This window comes from Papio anubis, chromosome 20 (assembly GCF_008728515.1).
Source record: "Papio anubis isolate 15944 chromosome 20, Panubis1.0, whole genome shotgun sequence".
Classification (NCBI taxonomy): Eukaryota; Metazoa; Chordata; class Mammalia; order Primates; family Cercopithecidae; genus Papio; species Papio anubis.
The window spans coordinates 15,674,778-15,693,738 of NC_044995.1; the positions used below are offsets into that span (position 1 = coordinate 15,674,778).

Consider the following 18,961-nt stretch of genomic DNA (forward strand, 5'->3'; position numbering starts at 1 on the left):
AAATGGATAAATTCCTGGACACATCCAACCCACTGAGTTTGAAGCAGAAAGAAACAGAAAACCTGAAAAGGCCAATGATGAGAAAGGAGGTTGAATTAGTAATAAAAACTATCCCAACAAAGAAAATTCCAGGACTTGATGACTTCATGGCTGAATTCTACCAAACTTACAAAGAACTAACACCAATTCTCCTCAAATTCTTTCAAAAAAATGAAGGGAAGGGAAATCTTCCCAATTCATCCTGAGGCCAATATTACCCTGATACCAAAACCAGACACAGCAACAAAAAAGGAAACTATAAGCCAATATTCCTGCTGAACATAGACAAAAAATCTTCAACAAAATATTACCAAACTGCTATGATTTAGATCTGTGTTTCCACCAAAATCTCATATGGAATTGTAATCCCCAGTGTAGGAGGTGGAGCCTGCTGCAATGGAACATGGATCCATCATGGATCCCCAATGTATCATGGGGGCGATTTCTCTTGGTTTAGCACCATCCCTCCTTTGTACTGTATAGTAATTGAGTTCTCATGATAGCTGGCCTTGTAAAACTGCATAGCACATACCTCCTCTTTCTCTTCTGTCTGCTCTGGCCATGTGAAGACACCGGCTCCCGATTTGCCTTCTGCCATGAGTAAAAGTTTCCTAAGGCCTCCTCAGAAGCTGAGCAGGTGCCATCATCATGCTTCCTGTACAGCCTGTGAAACCATGAGCCAATTAAACCTAGTTTCTTTATAAATTACCCAGTCTCAGGTGTTTATTTATAGCAATGTGAGAATGGACTAATACACAAAACAAATCCAACAATACATTGAAAATTATGGTATGATTACACCATAATCAAGTAGAATTTATCCCAGGGATGCAAGGATGGCTCAACATATGTAAATCAATATACATCACACATCACATCACCAGAATGAGGGACAAAACCCATATGATCATCTCAATAGACACAGAAAAAGCATTTGGTGAAATGCAACATCCCTTCATGACAAAAACTCTCAACAAATTAGGCACAGGAGAAACATACCTCAACAAAATAAAGGCTACATATGACAAACTCACAGCTAATATCACACTAAATGAGGAAAAGCTGAAAACTTCTCTGAAGGAGCTGGAACAAGACAAGAATGATCACTTTCACCACTCCTATTCAATACAGTACCGGAAGTCCTAGACAGAGCAATCAGACAAGAGAAAAATAAGTAAAGGGCATCCAAATTGAAAAAGAGAAAATCAATTTGTCTCTCTTTGCTGACAGCATGATCTTATTTCTAGAAAAAACGAAAGACTCCATGAAAAAAACTCTTACATCTGATAAATTCAGCAACATTTCAAGATACAAAATCAACAGACAAAAAAGTAGCATTTCTATGCACCAATAACTAGCTGAGGAAGAAATCAAGAAAGCAATCCCATTTAAAATAGCTCCTGGGGAAAAAAAAAAAAAAAAAAAACCCTAGCAATAAATTTAACCAAGGAGGTAAAAGACTGTTACAAGGGAAACTACAAAACTACGAGACCAGATGGAAATACGGGTCTACACAACAGAATGAAGAGCACCAGAAATGGTAAATATATAAGATTTTCCCCTATTATTTAAACATTTAGAAGAATAATTGATTGTTTGAACAAAATTAGTAACAATGTAGTCTGCCTGAAGGACTTTCTTTAACATTTCTTACTCTGTAAACCTACCAGTGATGAATTCTTTAAACTTTTGTACATCTAAAAATATCTTCATTTTGTGTTTGTTTTTGGAAGTTCTTTTTGCTGGACATAGAATCCTGGGTTGATAGAGTTGTTATTTCAGTATTTTTTATTATTATTATACTTTAAGTTCTAGGGTACATGTGTACAATGTGCAGGTTTGTTACATATGTATACATGTGCCATGTTGGTGTGCTGCACCCATTAACTCGTCATTTACATTAGGTATATCTCCTAATGCTATTCCTCCCCCACCCCCCCACAATAGGAGCCAGTGTGTGATGTTTCCCTTCCTGTGTCCAAGTGATCTCATTGTTCAATTCCCACCTATGAGTGAGAACATGCAGTATTTCGTTTTCTGTTCTTGCAATCGTTTGCTGAGAATGATGGTTTCCAGCTGCATCCATGTCCCTACAAAGGACATGAACTCATCCTTTTTTATGGCTGCATAGTATTCCATGGTGTATATGTGCCACATTTTCTTAATCCAGTCTGTCACTGATGGACATTTGGGTTGATTCCAAGTCTTTGCTATGGTGAATAGTGCGGCAATAAACATACGTGTGCATGTGTCTTTACAGCAGCATGACTTAGAACAGAGCCCTCAGAAATAATACCACACATCTACAGCCATCTGATCTCTGACAAACCTGACAAAAACAAGAAATGGGGAAACGATTACCTATTTAATAAATGGTGCTGGGAAAATTGGCTAGCCGTAAGTAGAAAGCTGAAACTGCATCCTGTCCTTACTCCTTATATGAAAATTAATTCAAGATGGATTAGAGACTTAAATGTTAGACCTAAAACCATAAAAATTCTAGAAGAAAACCTAGGTAATACCATTCAGGACATAGGCATGGGCAAGGATTTCATGTCTAAAACACCAAAAGCAAGGGCAACAAAAGCCAACATTGACAAATGGGATCTAATTAAACTAAAGAGCTTCTGCACAGCAAAAGAAACTACCATCAGAGTGAGCAGGCAACCTACAGAATGGGAGAAAATTTTTGCAATCTACTCATCTGACAAAGGGCTAATATCCAGAACCTATAAATAACTCAATCAAATTTACAAGAAAAAAACAAACAACCCCATCAAAAAGTGGGCAAAGGATATGAACAGACACTTCTCAAAAGAAGACATTCATACAGCCAACAGACACATGAAAAAATGCTCATCATCACTCACCATCAGAGAAATGCAAATCAAAACCACAATGAGATACCATCTCACACCAGTTAGAATGGCAATCATTAAAAAAATCAGGAAACAACAGGTGCTGAAGAGGATGTGGAGAAATAGGAACACTTTTACACTGTTGGTGGGACTGTAAACTAGTTCAACCATTGTGGAAAACAGTGTGGCGATTCTTCAAGGATCTAGAACTAGAAATACCATTTGACACAGCCATCCCGTTACTGGGGATATACCCAAAGGATTATAAGTCATGCCGCTATAAAGACACATGCACACGTATGTTTATTGTGGCACTATTCACAATAGCAAAGTCTTGGAATCAACCCAAATGTCCATCAGTGACAGACTGGATTAAGAAAACGTGGCACATATACACCATGGAATACTATGCAGCCATAAAAAAGGATAAGTTCATGTCCTTTGTAGGGACATGGATGCAGCTGGAAACCATCATTCTCAGCAAACGATCGCAAGAACAGAAAACCAAATACCGCATGTTCTCACTCAAATACCGCATGTTCTCACTCACGGGGGGAATTGAACAATGAGATCACTTGGACACAGGAAGGGGAGCATCACACACCGGCTCCTATTGTGGTGAGGGGGTAGGGGGGAGGGATAGCATTAGGAGATATACCTAACGTAAATGACGAGTTAATGGGTGCAGCACACCAACAAGGCACATGTATACATATGTAACAAACCTGCACATTGTGCACATGTACCCTAGAACTTAAAGTATAATAATAAAAAAAAAAAGTAAAACATAAAACAGCAAAAATAATAATAATACTACTCTTTTTTTTTTTTTTTTTTTTTTTTTTTTTTGAGACGGAGTCTCGCTCTGTCGCCCAGGCTGGAGTGCAGTGGCCAGATCTCAGCTCACTGCAAGCTCCGCCTCCCGGGTTCCCGCTATTCTCCTGCCTCAGCCTCCTGAGTAGCTGGGACCACAGGCGCCGCCACCTCGCCCGGCTAATTTTTTGTGTTTTTAGTAGAGACGGGGTTTCGCCGTGTTAGCCAGGATGGTCTCGATCTCCTGACCTTGTGATCCGCCCGTCTCGGCCTCCCAAAGTGCTGGGATTACAGGCTTGAGCCACCGTGCCCGGCCAATAATACTACTCTTTAAGCAGATTCACCTTAGGTTAACATTTTAACCCATTCCCAATATGATTTGTTCTATTCTATCAATCATCTATCTATCTTACTCTGTTTCATGTTACTATAACAAAATATTACAGACTAGGTAACTTATTTATTTTTTTAAAATGGAGATTCGCTCTTGTTGCCCAGACTGGAGTGCAATTGGCACGATCTCGGCTCACTGCAACCTCCGCCTCCACGGTCCAAGCGATTCTCCTGCCTCAGCCTCCAGAGTAGCTGGGATTACAGGTGCCCACCACCACAGCTCGCTAATTTTTTTGTATTTTTAGTAGAGCCAAGGTTTCACCCCATCTCTACTAAAAATACAAAAATTAGCTGAGCATGGTGGTGCACACCTGTAATCCCAGCTACTTGGAAGGCTGAGGCAGGAGAATCTCATGAACTGGGGAGGTGGAGACTGTAGTGAGCCAAGATCACGCCACTACACTACAGCATGGGTGACATAGCAAGACTCCATCTCAGAAAATAAACCTGCCTACCTCAGGCTCCCAAAGTGCTGGGATTACAGGCATGAACCCAGTCTACTTATAAATAAATAAATAAATAAATAAATAAATAAATAAATAAATAAATAATCTGGGCTGTGTGTAGTGGCTCACACCTGAAATCCCAGCACTTTGTGGGGCTGAGGAAGGAGGACTGCTGGAGCCCAGGAGTTTGAGACCAGCCTGGGCAACACGGCAGGAGGCGGTCTTTACAACAAAATTTTTTAAAATATTAGCCAGATGTGGTGGCACGCCTTAAGGGCAAGAGGAGTGAGACTGGCCTAAAGCTCCCTCTCCCTGCAGGAGGAGAAGAACCCAAACATGGAGTTCTACTTGAAGAACCTGGTGCTGACTTCACTGAACCTCTTCTTTGCAGGCACCGAGAACGTCAGCACCACCCTGCACTACGGCGTCCTGCTGCTCATGAGGTGGAAGGTAAGGCTGGAGGGGGAGGGAAGTGGAGGGCTATACAAATTCAGAAGGTTAACATTTCTGCATCATCATTTCTTAGAGTTTTATACATTTGTAAATTTATATTTTTATGTTACTGAACATTTGGCCTTGGAAATTTAAATTCTATACCCTACTGTCCCTACACATTCAAATCTTTTAACTTTAACTTAAATGCTTAAAGTCTTACACTTCAAAACTTTAAATTTCTAAGTTTCTGAAATTCTAAGACTCAAAACTACAGTTGTAACTCTCTGGCATGTATAAGGTGGAAGATTTTAAGTTTCCAAGTTCCTAAATTTTCCAAATTCCTGAAATTTCAAGATTCAGAGTCTGTTTTAAAGCTGTAACAGTTTATACTTTTACAGTTTCTATATTCATCTACAGATAAAAGTAAACCCTGTGAAATAATGCTTGTTTATCTGGTTGTTTCTTTTGTGTTGTTTTGCCCTCAATGTTTACAGATTGGTTGAAAGTTGCAGGGACTGGAGGTTGGGGAGATGAGAGAGAAGGACCAGTGGAAGAAGAGGAGGTACCTGGTGCATCTTGATGAGAACGCAGTCAATGAAGTCCCGAGGGTTTTGGGGGTCAAAGGATGCTTCGTTGATCTTGACCCTGGAGGCAATGAAGTCCTTGAGCTCTTCTATCAAGTAGTAGACGTGATTGTGTCTTCCTGGCAAATACGGCATGATTCCAGAGTACATGTCATATAGCTGCGGAAATAGGCAAGAGGACTTTGTCAGTGATGGGTGCCAGGGGCCCTCATGGGCTGAGTCTGGAGTTGGACAGCTGGGCTCAAAGTCCAGTGCTGGGTCTAAGAATCAGGTGAGGCCCTTTTGCTTCCCAGAAGTTGGGTCCTATTGAGACAGTAGTTCCCCCTTCACCTTGGTTTTGCCTTCCACCATTGCAGTTATGTGTGTAGTCAACTTCAATCTAAAAATATTACATATAATAAGATATTTTGAGAGACAAAGAGTATATTCACATAACTGTTGTTAGAATATATTGTTATAATTGTTCTATTTTATTACTTATGAATGCCAGTCTCTTACTGCACTCAATTTATACATTGAATTTTATCATGATATGTATATACCAGAAAAACGTAGTATCTATAGAATGGGCACTATCCATGGCTTGAGGCATCCACGGGGGTCTTGAACATATCTCCCAGCAATCAGGGGGAACTACTGTACTCACCTCCCAGGCGTCTAAGGAGGATCAAGTGGGGTATAGGAAGGTGCTTAGTTAACTGGGGTTGGTGCATGGAAAGAGAGGTGGCTGGGTGGGCACCTGCGCCCAGGGAGTGCTCATCTCAATGAAACTCTCATTGATCAACTGCAGCAGATTCAGGAACTGCTTGTCCTCATAGTCGAAGCAACTTCCAAAGACAACAGAACTGATAATGTTGGAAACGCTGCAGTTTAGCAGGAAGGTGGGGTCGATGGGGGCACCTGGGCAGTGGAAATTGTTTATGTTGGAGGCCATGGTCATGAATATGGGGTGTGGAGTCACAGTGATGCATCTGAGTCCCAGCTCTACTACTTAATTGCATGTGTGAGCCACTTCATTTTTGTGTTTTGGGTCTAGATTGGCCAATTGGCAAATTGGTTTGGGAACCATTTCATTGATTCATGAGGATTCAATATCATTATCTGTATAAAATAATTAGCACAAAGCCTGGCATACAGTAAGCACTCAAGAAAACCTAGCTGAGCTTAATCATTATTTTTTATTATTATTACTTAAATGTGTTGATGTTAGAGACTCACATATTTGGGGAAAAGTGGGATAAGGGACACATTATAAAAGTTCCTGAATTCTGTCTAGCTCTACCGATGATTCCATTTGGGTAATTAAAAAAATCCTTCCCGGCCGGATGTGGTGGCTCATGCCTGGTAATCCCAGCACTTTAGGAGGCCGAGGTGGGCAGATCACGAGGTCAGGAGTTAGAGACCAGCCTGGCCAACATGGCGAAACCCCATCTCTACTAAAAATACAACAATTAGCCAGGCGTGGTGGCAGGTGCCTGTAATCCCAGCTACTCAGGAGGCTGAGGCAGAAGAATCGCTTGAAGCTGGGAGGTGAAGGTTGCAGTGAGCTGAGATCGTGCCACTGCACTCCAGCCTGGGCAACAAGAGCAAGACTCTGTCTCAAAACAAAACAAAACAAAATCTTTCCCTTGCCCTCACCTACACCTTCTGTAAAACAAGATCGGTAGATCTGGGAAGAATTTCTCTAGAATAACGCACATATTCACAAATACACAATTTTATGAATAATGTCTGGGGTACATGGGCATTTGAAGCTTTTATATAGACCTGTTAATCACCCACGTAGACCAGGCAAGGAGCCTCGGATGTAGAGAAAATGTGTCTCCATTTCTACCTCTTATCTATTTTTCTCTGGTTTTTTTTTGTTTGTTTGTTTGTTTGTTTTTCAGCCTCTGTATCTTTTCTCTATAGACCCCAGTGTTTCTAGACCTTATTTTTTGGTGGGACTGAACTCTTTTAAAATCACAATGAAATGAGTATAGAGTTTCAGATTTGCAAGATAAAAAAGTTCAAAATTTTTTTTCACAACATGAATATACTTAACAGTACTGAACTGGACACTTAAAAGGGTGAATATGGTAAATTTTATGTTATGTATTTTTTTTACCACAATACAGATAGACAAATGTAATGAAATTTGAGCCTGTCTTCAGGAAAAGTCACAAAGTCACGTCACCAATATCCGCATAGGATATCAAGAGCTCACAGACCCCCTGAGATCCACTGATTATAGTTTCTAGATGAGTGGTCCCTAAGGGTCTTCCATGTTAACTGTTTTGTTGTTGTTGTTGTTTTTTAAGAGACACAGTCTCACTGTGTCTCCCATACTGAAGTGCAGTGGCATGATCATAGCTCACTGCAACCTTGAACTCCTGGACTCAAGCAACCTCCAGCCTCAGCCCCACAAGTGGCTGACACTACAGGCCTGTGCCACCATGCCAGCTCATGTAAACTCTTAATACAGAAGCTGGCCAGAAATCTCAGTGGATTCTTAATATTTTCCCTCTTCTTCCATTCCAGAGCTTTCCCCCACGAAAGCCCATTTTCTTATGACTGAGAGCTCCATAACCACCCAGTCACCTAGTGGCCCTCCCCCTTGTGGCCCCCATACCCTTGGTCTTCCAGAACTCCTCCAGTAGGTAGCTGGCCTCCTCCTGAATTCGCTCCTCAATGCTCCTCTTTCCCATCCTGAAGTCCCAAAAGATGGTCAGGGAGAGGCGTCGGAGAATCCTCCATCGTTCTCCATTGGCCAGAGCCACAGCTGCCAAGATCTCAGTCTCAGGCTTCTGCCTCCCTCCCCTTGCTGTGTTCAACTCGGTGCTACACAGTGATGGGGAAAGATTATGAAAGCTCTAGACTGTGCTGTCCAGGAAGCCATCCTCAACCTTCAAGGCTCAATGAAGAGAGTAAGGTTCCCTCTCTGCAGGATCCTCGGGAAAGAAAAAAAAAAAAAAAAAAAAAAAGTCCAGACTGAGGTGGAGGAAAAGGGAATCAGTGCAGGAGTGATAGGGGAGATCGAACAGTGTTTCTTACAGGAAGGAGAGGTGGAGTTGGATAAATAAAAAAATAACTGAGTGAATGACGGTTGGAGAGTGGATAGAGAGATTCATAGATGTATGAATGATGAAAGCATTAATGAATGGATGGAATGACAAATAGATGAATAAATAGAAAGTTAATTGACCGATGTATAGATAATAGAGTGAAAGATATTTTCATAGAAAGAATAATGAATGGATTTTCTGATGGATATGGATCGATGGACAGAAGGAAGAAAAGGTGATAGATAGATAGATAGATAGATAGATAGATAGACAGACAGACAGACAGACAGACAGAATGTGGTGAGCCTGCTTGGAATTGAAGGATGTGGGCAGTTAGAGATGGATGCATGAGAGAAAGAGATCTACCTAAGAGAAGGAGGCAGAGACCTATGGGGTTAGGTATGTGTATAAGTATAGGAAGATGAGAAATAAGGTTGGTTATGAGGGCTATGAGGGCTGGCTATGGGTGCATAAAGAATATCGCTAATCCCCCAGGCTCGGAGGCTCACACCTGTAATCCCAACACTTTGGGAGGCTGAGGCGGGCAGATCACCTGAGGTTGGGAGTTCGAGATCAGCCTGACCAACATGGAAAAACCCCATCTCGACTTAAAATACAAAATTAGCCCTGTGTGGTGGTGCATGCCTGTAATCCCAGCTACTCTGGAGGATAAGGCACGAGAATCGCTTGAACCCAGGAGGCAGAGGTTGTGATGAGCCGAGATCATGCCACTGCACTCCAGCCTGGGTAACAAGAGTCAAATTCTGTCTCAAAAAAAAAAAAAATGTGTGTATATATATATATAAATATATATATTATATATATTGCTAATCCATTGAAAATAAGGGCAGAAATAATACAGAAAACTGTTTAGAGTCAGATGGCAAAGGCTCAAAATAAAATGATCTTACCACTTACTGTGTGACATTATCTAACCTTTATCCTTTATCTTAGCTTTTTCCTTTTTTTTTTTTTTTTTTTTTGACAGAGTTTCTCTCTTGTTGCCCAAGCTGGAGTACAATGGTGCGATCTCAGCTCACTATAACCTCTGCCTCCAGGGTTCAAGCGATTCTCTTGCCTCAGCCTCCTGAGCACCTGGGATTACAGGTGTGCACCACCATGCCCAGCTAATTTTTTTTAATTTTTAGTAGAAATGGGGTTTCACCATGTTGGCCAGGCTGGTCTCAAACTCCTGACCTCAGGTCATCCACCTGCCTCAACCTCCCAAAGTGCTGGGATTACAGGCGTGAGCCACCACGCTCTGCCTATCTTAGTTTTTTCATTGACAACATTAGTATAATGTTAACAGCTCTCCTAAGGGAGGCAATGCAATAAGTCATGTAGAGTACTTACTTACCAAAGAACCTGGCATAGAGGGAGTACATTGCAGTCATTTCTGGTTTTATTGTTTTTGTTGTTGTTGCTACCTACCATGACCTTGGAAGTTTTGCTCTACTGAAGCCAGTTTTCCACGGCCACTGAACTCATCCGCTTGGTCTATCAAGGCTTCCTTCACTGCTTCACGTCCACATAAAACCACCACTGACCGGAGACCATGTACACAGTGAACACAGGGCTGTATTTCTCCCTGAGCTTGGAGTGAAGGAAAACACAAGAGGAGGGGCTGATTGGAGTACCATATATAGGCCAATAGGATTTTAGAGGATGGTGATTTCCAGGGGATATAAACATGGTACTAAGGAATCAAAGTAAATCTGGGCTTGGAAGGACTACTGGGAAACAGACACGGAAGTCTTGGCTTCTGTCATCCTAGGCAAAAGCTCATCCCTCCCCACAAGACTTACTGTTCTCATCTATAAAATAATGGACCTGGATTCGATAAATTCCAAGATTCATACTTCTCTCTCTGAAATGTTAAATTTCTAGAATCTGAAGACTTCATGATACCAAGTCTCAAAGCGCTAAGACAACCTGAGTCAAAGTGTCCTTGTGTTTAAAAATATAATGTACTGTGATTCCAAAGTCCTGAGATCATGAAAGTCTTATTTCAGTGCACCAGAATGTGTGTTTCAAATACTCTTTTGCGATTCCGGAATTTCAGAATTCTAAGATTTGCAAAGTCTGTGAGTTTCTGAGATATCTTAGAAGGCATAAGGTTCTATGTGAATCTGGCTACAGTGATTAGTTTTCGCTCTAAGCGCTAGAGAGACAGACACACCACCTTCCTGCCATGAGACTGAACGCAGCCGCCAGTCTGAACTTCACTGCAGCAGGTTCCCCAGAAAGGAATTCGGTGTAGGACTCAAGCAGCTTTCCTGCTCCTTATCTATTCGGGTTTCCAAAGCAAATTGGAGAGGAGATCGAGCAGGCAAGATACAGAGTGAAAGATGGTGAGACAGCCCCCTCCCAGCTCCATGGTGTGCCAGGTCAACAGGTTCTGTCCTGGCACCAGATTCCTGCCCAACAGGGTCCTGGGAGATCAGCCATACCTCGGAAATCCGGTGAACAAATTCTGGACATCTCAAGCCTTCCGGGTTTGAATGTCATCGGGGAAGTGATTGCTTTATATAGGGGGTGGTTATATAACCTACAATCTCCCATCTGAATAAGGGTAAATTGAATTCACACAGGGAAATCCTCCGGGGCCATTCCCCTTTCTTCATATTTCCAGTCTGCCTGTTCTTCTCTCTCAGCTCAACAGAACTGAACAGAATTTCTCGGTGGGGTGTGAAGAGGCAGATTATTCTCTTTTTAGGCTATTGATTTTAGGATCCAGACAATCTGGGTACAAGTAGCAGCTCTGTCTTTTCTTCACTGGGCAAGTCACTTAACCTCTGGGACTTGTTTCACCATCTATCAAATAGGGAAACCATGTTGTTTTATTTTTTTTTATTTTTATTTTTTGAGACAGATTCTCACTCTGTCACCCAGGCTGGAGTGTAGTGGCGTGATCTCATTTCACTATAACTTCTGCCTCCCGGGTTCAAGCAATTCTCATGCCTCAGCCTCCCAAGTAGCTAGGACTACAGGCGCATATCACCATGCCCAGCTAATTTTTGTATTTTTCTAGAGATGTGGTTTCACCATGTTGGCCAGGCTGGTCTCAAACTCCTGGCCTCAAGTGATCCACCCCCGTCAGCCTCGTAAAATGCTGGAATTACAGGCGTGATCCACCGCAGCTGGCAGACCATGTTGTTTTAGAAAGCCTTGATAGACAATAAGGAAAACTCTTTGTTCATTATTTAATTAAGGTAACCCTAATTAATCAATTAAATTTTTTTAATTGACACATAATTGTACAAATGTGTGGGGTACAGTGTGCTGTTTCGATACATGCATGCAATGTATAACAATCAAATTCAGGTAATTATTATATCCATTAATAATTGTACATATTTGTGGGGTATAGTGTGATGTTTTGATACATGTATGCAATGTATAACAATCAAATTCAGGTAATTATTATATCCATTACTGAGACATTTGTCATTTCGTTGTGGTAAGAACATTCAAAATCCTCTCTTCTAACTATTTTGAAATATGCAATGTATTATCATTAACTACAGCCACTCTACTATGTAATGGAACACTAGAATATTAATAAGCAAAGTAAGCTGAAGATTTAGAAAACAAGATAAATAAATCAATGGAAAGGGTTTATTCAAAAAGTTCTTGTTTTCTACTCAAGATAATGTTAAATAACAATAATCAAAGGTTACCTGTGTTGGTGTATCAGAACTTTGCTGTATCAAATTTAAAAAAAGAAATAAAAAAGAACTTTGCTGTAGTGTGTGTCGGGGTGTGTGTGTGTGTGTGTGTGTGTGTATTTGGAAAGTCTAAGGTGTAGGGATCACCCCTGAACCGCAGTCTCTGGAGGGGAACGTCTCCTCTAGCACAATTAGTGATTGCGCTCCTTAATAATCTAGAAAGTGATTCACTACCTTTTCAGCACCAAATATTTTCAAAGCCTTAATGTTCTGAAATTAACTTCGTGGATATCATATCCTACCCACATATGCTATTTATCAAAATTCAATGTCCTTTTCATGCGACTGTATTCTCAGACTTGGAAACTGAATCCCTCAAGGTATCTGTAGGTTTGGGGAATGGGGTTTGGCTGACTGAGCTGAGGCATCCTGTGTCCAGAAGTGGTGGAAATTCTGGGAAAACTGAGTGACTCACAGTGCCACCTTTTGTCTCTTGGATCTGCTGCTAGAATGTCTTTCTTGGAGTAGAGACTCAGCTGAGCCCATCTCCTTTGACTCTCTTAGCTTTCACCTCCCCATCCCATTCTGATCCTCACCCCCCAGCACTTAACACCCATTCAGGACTAATCTCTTAACCATCTTGCAGTGGTGGTGTGTGTGTGGTGAAGGTGGTTGGTTGTGAGTCTGGTTTTCTGATTCAGACAGGAAGGGAGAGAGCAAGTACTCTTAGAACAGCTCCCCTCACCATCCCACCTCCAGATAGGAAGCCAGGAGTGGAGGAACTTGAACTAAAAAGTAGAAGCAAGCTAAAGAGGAAAAATAATTGCAGAGGACTTGAGGCAGAGAAATTCAGAGCATGGCAGATTATGCCAGGTATTATGTGATGGAGACAGAGGTCAAGATTGAGAGAAAATAGAAGTGCACAGAAACAGAACCAGAGCGAGATCAAAATAGAGATGAGGCCAGGCTTGGTGACTCACACCTGTAATCCCAGCACTTTGGGAGGCCAAAGAGGTGGATCACCTGAGGTCAAGAGTTCAAGATCAGCCTGACCAACATGGTGAAACCCTGTCTCTAATAAAAAATACATGCGCGCGCGTGCGCGCGCACACACACACACACACACAAATTACCCAGGCGTGGTGGCAGGCACCTGTAATCCCAGATACTCAGGAGACTGAGGCAGGAGAATTGCTTGAACCCGAGAGGTGGAGGTTGCAGTGAGCCGAGATCGCGCCACTGCACTACAGCCTGGGCAACAAGAGCGGAACTCTGTCTCAAAAACAAAACAAAACAAAACAAAATAGAGATGAGAGATTCAATGAGTCAAAGACAATGTCAAGGAGGACACAGAGACAAAAGACAATTCAAAGAAACAGACAGAAGCAGATAGAAACAGAAAGAATAAGACAGGAAAAAAGTTTCAGTGACACAGAGAATGAAAAAGTGACATATGACTGAGAAGAGAATCAAGAGGAACCCAAAGAGTGAATGCACCAGTGACTCAGAGAGAAATCCAACTAGACAAAAAGTTGGAGATGGAGATGAACAAAGAGAAAGGCAAAGAAACAAAGAGATACAGAGACAAGAGACAAACCCAGATCTAAGTGGGATAGAGAGAAGGAGATTTGTGCTCCAGAGGGTGTGTGCATGAAATGGAACCTGGGTCATTTTATGCCTAGTCACATGCCCCTCTTTCTGGGACTAAGAAATGTAATGCTGCCAGAATTTTTTTGTTTTTTGTTTTTTGTTTAGAGATAGAGTCTTGATCTGCTGCCCAGGCTGGAGTGCAGTGGTATGATCTTGGCTCACTGCAACCTCCACCCCCCGGGTTCATTCTTTGTTTCATTTTTATTTTTAATGTTTTTGATTTAAAATTGGGGTTCTTTTTGTCATGTTTTGTTTTGTTTTGTTTTGTTTTTGGAGACGGAGTCTCGCTGTGTCACTGAGGCTGGAGTGCAGTGGTACGATATTGGCTCACTGCAACCTCCACCCTCCAGGTTCATTCTTTGTTTCATTTTTATTTTTAATGTTTTTGATTTAAAATTGGGGTTCTTTTTGTCATTTTTTGTTTTGTTTTGTTTTGTTTTTTGTTTTTTGTTTTGGAGTCTCGCTCTGTCACCGATGCTGGAGTGCAGTGGTGCGATCTCTGCTCACTGCAACCTCCGTCTCCCAGGTTCGAGTGATTCTCGTGCCACAGCCTCCCCAGCAGCTGGAACTACAGGTGCACGCCACCACGCCTGGCTAATTTTTGTATTTTTAGTAGAGACGGGGTTTCACCATGTTGGCCAGGAAGGTATCCATCTCCTGACCTCATGATCCACCCACCTCAGCCTCCCAAAGTGCTAGGATTACAGGCGTGAACCACTGCATCTACCCGGCCTTAAAATCCATTTTAACTGGTATAAGTTACAGCGACTCCTGCTTGCTTTTGGTTTTTGTTTGCATGGAATATATTTTTCCATCTATGTACTTTCAGTCTATATGCACCTTTACAGGTAAAGTGAGTTTCTTATAGGCAGCATATAGTTGCATCAAGTTTGTTTGTGTTTGTTTTGTTTTTGAGACAGAATCTCTACTAAACATACAAAAAATTAGCTAGGTATGGTGGCGGGCACCTGTAGTCCCAGCTACTTGGGAGGCTGAGGCAGGAGAATGGCATGAACCCAGGAGGTGGAGCTTGCAGTGAGCCAAGATTGCACCACTGCACTCCAACCTGAGTGACACAGCGAGACTCTGTCTAAAAAAAAAAAAAAAATGTTGTTCAGGCATGGCAGCTCATCCCTGTAATCCAAACACCTTGGTTGGCTGAGGCAGATGGATCACCTAAGGTCATGAGTTCAAGACCAGCCTGGCCAACATGGCAAAACCCCATTTCTATAAAAATACAAAAATTAGCCGGGCATGATAGCGGGTGGCTGTAATCCCAGCTGTTTGGGAGGCTGAGGCAGGACAATTGGCTGAACCCAAGAAGCGAAGGTTGCAGTGGGCCAAGATTACACCATTGCATTCCAGCCTGGGTGACAGAGCAAGACTCCACTCAAAAAAGAAAAAAAAAAAAAAGTTGTTCATCCCTGTCATCTATCCAACTTCTTTCCCATCTCTGAACTCTAAGTCCTGCCATTTTCCTGGTAGGGAGGAACTTCATGGCCATGGATGTGAGTTATCCAAACACTCAGAAGAAAAGAATCTTGACTTTCTTCTCTTCTTTAACCTTCTTCACTCTATTTCAGCCAACATTCCCACAGCCCCACCCTAATCCTTGTCATCACTCTGAAATGTCAAACACAGACATTTCATTCTCTGACCACAACCACTGGTACCCCAACTCCCCCACTGCTTCATTGCCAATGGCCTGAGGGGTACACTGGCCAGCTACGTCTTTGGTTAAGGTTCCAAAGAGTACAAACACTACAGAAGGTCAAGTCTCCCTTCTATTAAAAGACTTTCTTCTAACATTTTGAAACCTTTTGTTACATGTTTACACAGAAGTATTTGAAGAAACACAAGAGATTACAAGCAGTTTTTCTAATGTTTCATAAAGAAAAACAAGCGAGACCTGGCAGTCCAAGTGGTGGTTAACAGCACGAAATTTACATTCACAGCCAGGCGTGGTAGCTCACGCCTGTAATCCCAGCAGCACGTTGGGGAGTGGCGACGCCCGGTGTCAGAGTTTGAAATCAGCCCGATCATGGTGAAACCCCGTGTCTACTAAAGTATCACAAAATTGCCAGCATGTAGGAATCCAGCGCGACGTGAGGTTGAGGGTTGCAGGAACCAAATTTGAACCCAGGAGGCGCAGGTAGTTGCAGTGAGCTGCGCCTGCACTGGTATTAAAATTCGCCTGGGCACAAAGCAAAGAGCAAAACTCCATCTCTAAAAATATAAGTGTGCAAAGGTAAGCTTATGTATATTATATAGCATATGGCGTATATGAAGCGTATATATGTATACGTGGTATATATGAGGATGCGGTATATACATATATATGCCCGCCGACACATAAGACTATAAGCCATATTCCCACCTTATTGTGAATGCAGAAACCAAGTCACTTACAACCGACTTCGGGGCCCTGCCCAACTTATTTGGAAAAATGGAAAGATGATAAAGCACCCCACGGTCTTGGTAATGAGTTTAATTAAGATTATGCCCATAGAAAGATTCCCACAGTTCTGGTTTCTAAGCATAGAAAATGGAGTCAAGCAGGATAGTTTTAATCCAAATACAGGTTTGGTAGCACAGTGGAAAATATCAGATGTTCAGCTGCTGCAACATGGGCTCCACATAAGCTCCCACACGACAACACCTGAATGCACACATGAAAACATCCATAATTTATATGCAGTCACCCAGCCGAATGCGACGACAATATGAATATGCAGCATGTACATCTTGTTTCACACAGACACAACACCGTATATTCTAAATCATGCACACACATGTTAAAGCGCAGAGACAATACAAAAATTGGTGTTATTTCGATGAAACCGCGCACACCAGTAATCACATGTGCATGTGTAGATATAAGTTGGAATGGATATCCATTATCAACACAAACATACACCCCACAAAGTTTAGTGTACGCTATATAATTACGCTGCATCAACAGGACATACCGAAACACAGGCTACGCACACAGACACCACAAGGCACCCAGAATGACACACACAGACAGTTGTATAAATGAGGAAAACATGGCAAAAGGAGAAAGAGAAAAATAGAAAGACAGGATCCAGATGACAGGGTAAAGTCCTGTGCAGGGCCCAGGGCCAACCAGAATGACCTGAGAGTCTAATGCTGGCCTGTCCTCTGCAGACACTGCCTAATCCAGCACCACGCCTCCAGGAGGCCATGAAGGGTTATCTTCCATCACAGCTCCATGGGGTAAATCTTGGCTGTGCTGGAGGAAGGGATGCTGGGGAAAGAGGTTCCCAAAGACTTGTCCCTTTCCTCCTTCCCAAAGGAAAAGATTTGGGAGCTTAATAGAGAATGTAAAAGCAGGAAGGTGCTTTAGAACACCTCATCCATCCATTTCATCCTACAGATTAAAGAGAACAACTACTATTCATATGAACACTTACTGCCACATGTACCCTTACTCCTCCGCATTAACACACACACTCTCCCCCAACAGCCAAAGAGAGGCAGGAGCCGTTCTGACCCATAAGCTCCAGAGAAACAGTCACCAGCTGTTCAAGGGGTTGCTACACAAAAATAAAGATATGTTAGATTCCAATCCAGGCCTAAATCATTGTACCATCCGTCCAGAAAGGGAACCGAGGCCCAGTAAAGGCAGATCTTCTGTCTGCTAATTAATCACTCTGAGGTGCCCACTCCATAGCCACTGCGCATAAGTCCCTTCACACTTTCAGGACACTATTTCCTTCACTTGCTCCCAGGGTAATCAACAAGTCCAACATCATTGACTCTATGTGCATTGGGCCATGCCTGGAGTTCTTCCCAGCCTTGCTCACCCTTCCTCATTCTCTGTGGCTAGGCCATGGCAGCTCTGCTGACACCTCCCAATGCTCCTTTCCTCAGCAACATCACTGAGAAACAAATCCTCCTCAAAATGTTCGTCTCCTAATACCTTTTTAAGTAGAAACAAAGAAGGAAGGAGGGCTAGGCCAGTGCAAGGCTGGTGACTAGATTAGAGGGATTCATATATCTCGCCCAGCCGGTGTTAATCCCTCCTTCCTACCTCTTGCCCCTCCAAAATCAACAATGTAACAATCTTTTCTTTTCACTTTGTTCCCTTCACCTTTGCCCCTCCACACACAGAGTGTCTCAGAGCTCAGCATCCCAGAACACTTCAGGAAGATGTCAGTCCCAAAGTGCCAACCTCAACCACCTACACCCTTGTCCAAAGCAGAGGAGACCCTGAGGACAGGTAAACTCCCAAGGGTCCAAACACAGAGCTCGTCTCCCAGGCCCCTGAGCTCCCTTCCAGATCTCGGCTGAGGCTCATCTCAGGCCCACATAGGACCACCTCAGCACCTGCCTCATGCTCACGCCGGGGAGCCCACTGCAACCAACCTCAGATCCTATATGGTGCCACTTCTTATACCTTTCCTCCTGGAAGCAGACACTTCCCATGCCCTCAATGACACTGAGAGGCCACATTATGAGCCCTTCTGGCACTAAACATCACTTCTTTAATATTTCTCCTGGTGCCGGGTGCTCATGCTAACTTCTTTCCCATCCTGAGCATTACCTGGGGGCAGTCCTCCCAAAGTTTCAAACACAAATGCCTCCCCTCTGGACATGGCTGTACCTGAGGCTGATATCAGAACTCCAGTGTCATCCCTGTGTTCACTCAAGTTGATGCTGTCTTGCACCACTCTCTGCTAAGCTCTTTCCTGGCTCCTGCGACTTCTTACTCCCAGGGTAAGATCTAGGGCTAGTCAATGTGTGATCAGAGAGAGTTCATCCCAGCCCCCCACTTACTCCCTGTGCGGGACTCACTCAAGAGGTAGGGTTTATGGAGTCTAGATTCACTATCTTCAAAATGAGTGATGTGATGATGAACCAACCCCGCTGAAAGTTGCTAAAGATCTGACCAGGTCATGCTACACTCTAGACTCTGATATTATTCCTATATGCGACTGTGCCTCACCAAAGCGGGTAACTGTCCTGTTTACTACAAGGAAGAATTTCCCCCTGAGGGAAGCCACAGGA

At 42.8% G+C, this 18,961-nt stretch overlaps 1 long non-coding RNA gene across 4 annotated transcripts; it reads right to left on the reverse strand.

Annotated features, from left to right (window-relative positions):
• Positions 1-659: 659 nt before the first annotated feature.
• On the reverse strand, positions 660-10,623 carry LOC101002581. 4 transcript variants are annotated; one of them, XR_004180269.1, is made up of 5 exons: positions 10,044-10,623; positions 8,180-8,498; positions 5,551-5,727; positions 1,074-1,181; positions 660-703 (listed from the first exon to the last, which is right to left on the reverse strand). It is a non-coding gene; the product is annotated as an uncharacterized LOC101002581 (long non-coding RNA). The 4 variants fall into 4 exon arrangements; XR_004180272.1 differs by having other exon boundaries at positions 675-703; positions 1,074-1,122; XR_004180270.1 differs by lacking the exon at positions 1,074-1,181 and having other exon boundaries at positions 661-703.
• Positions 10,624-18,961: the final 8,338 nt, after the last annotated feature.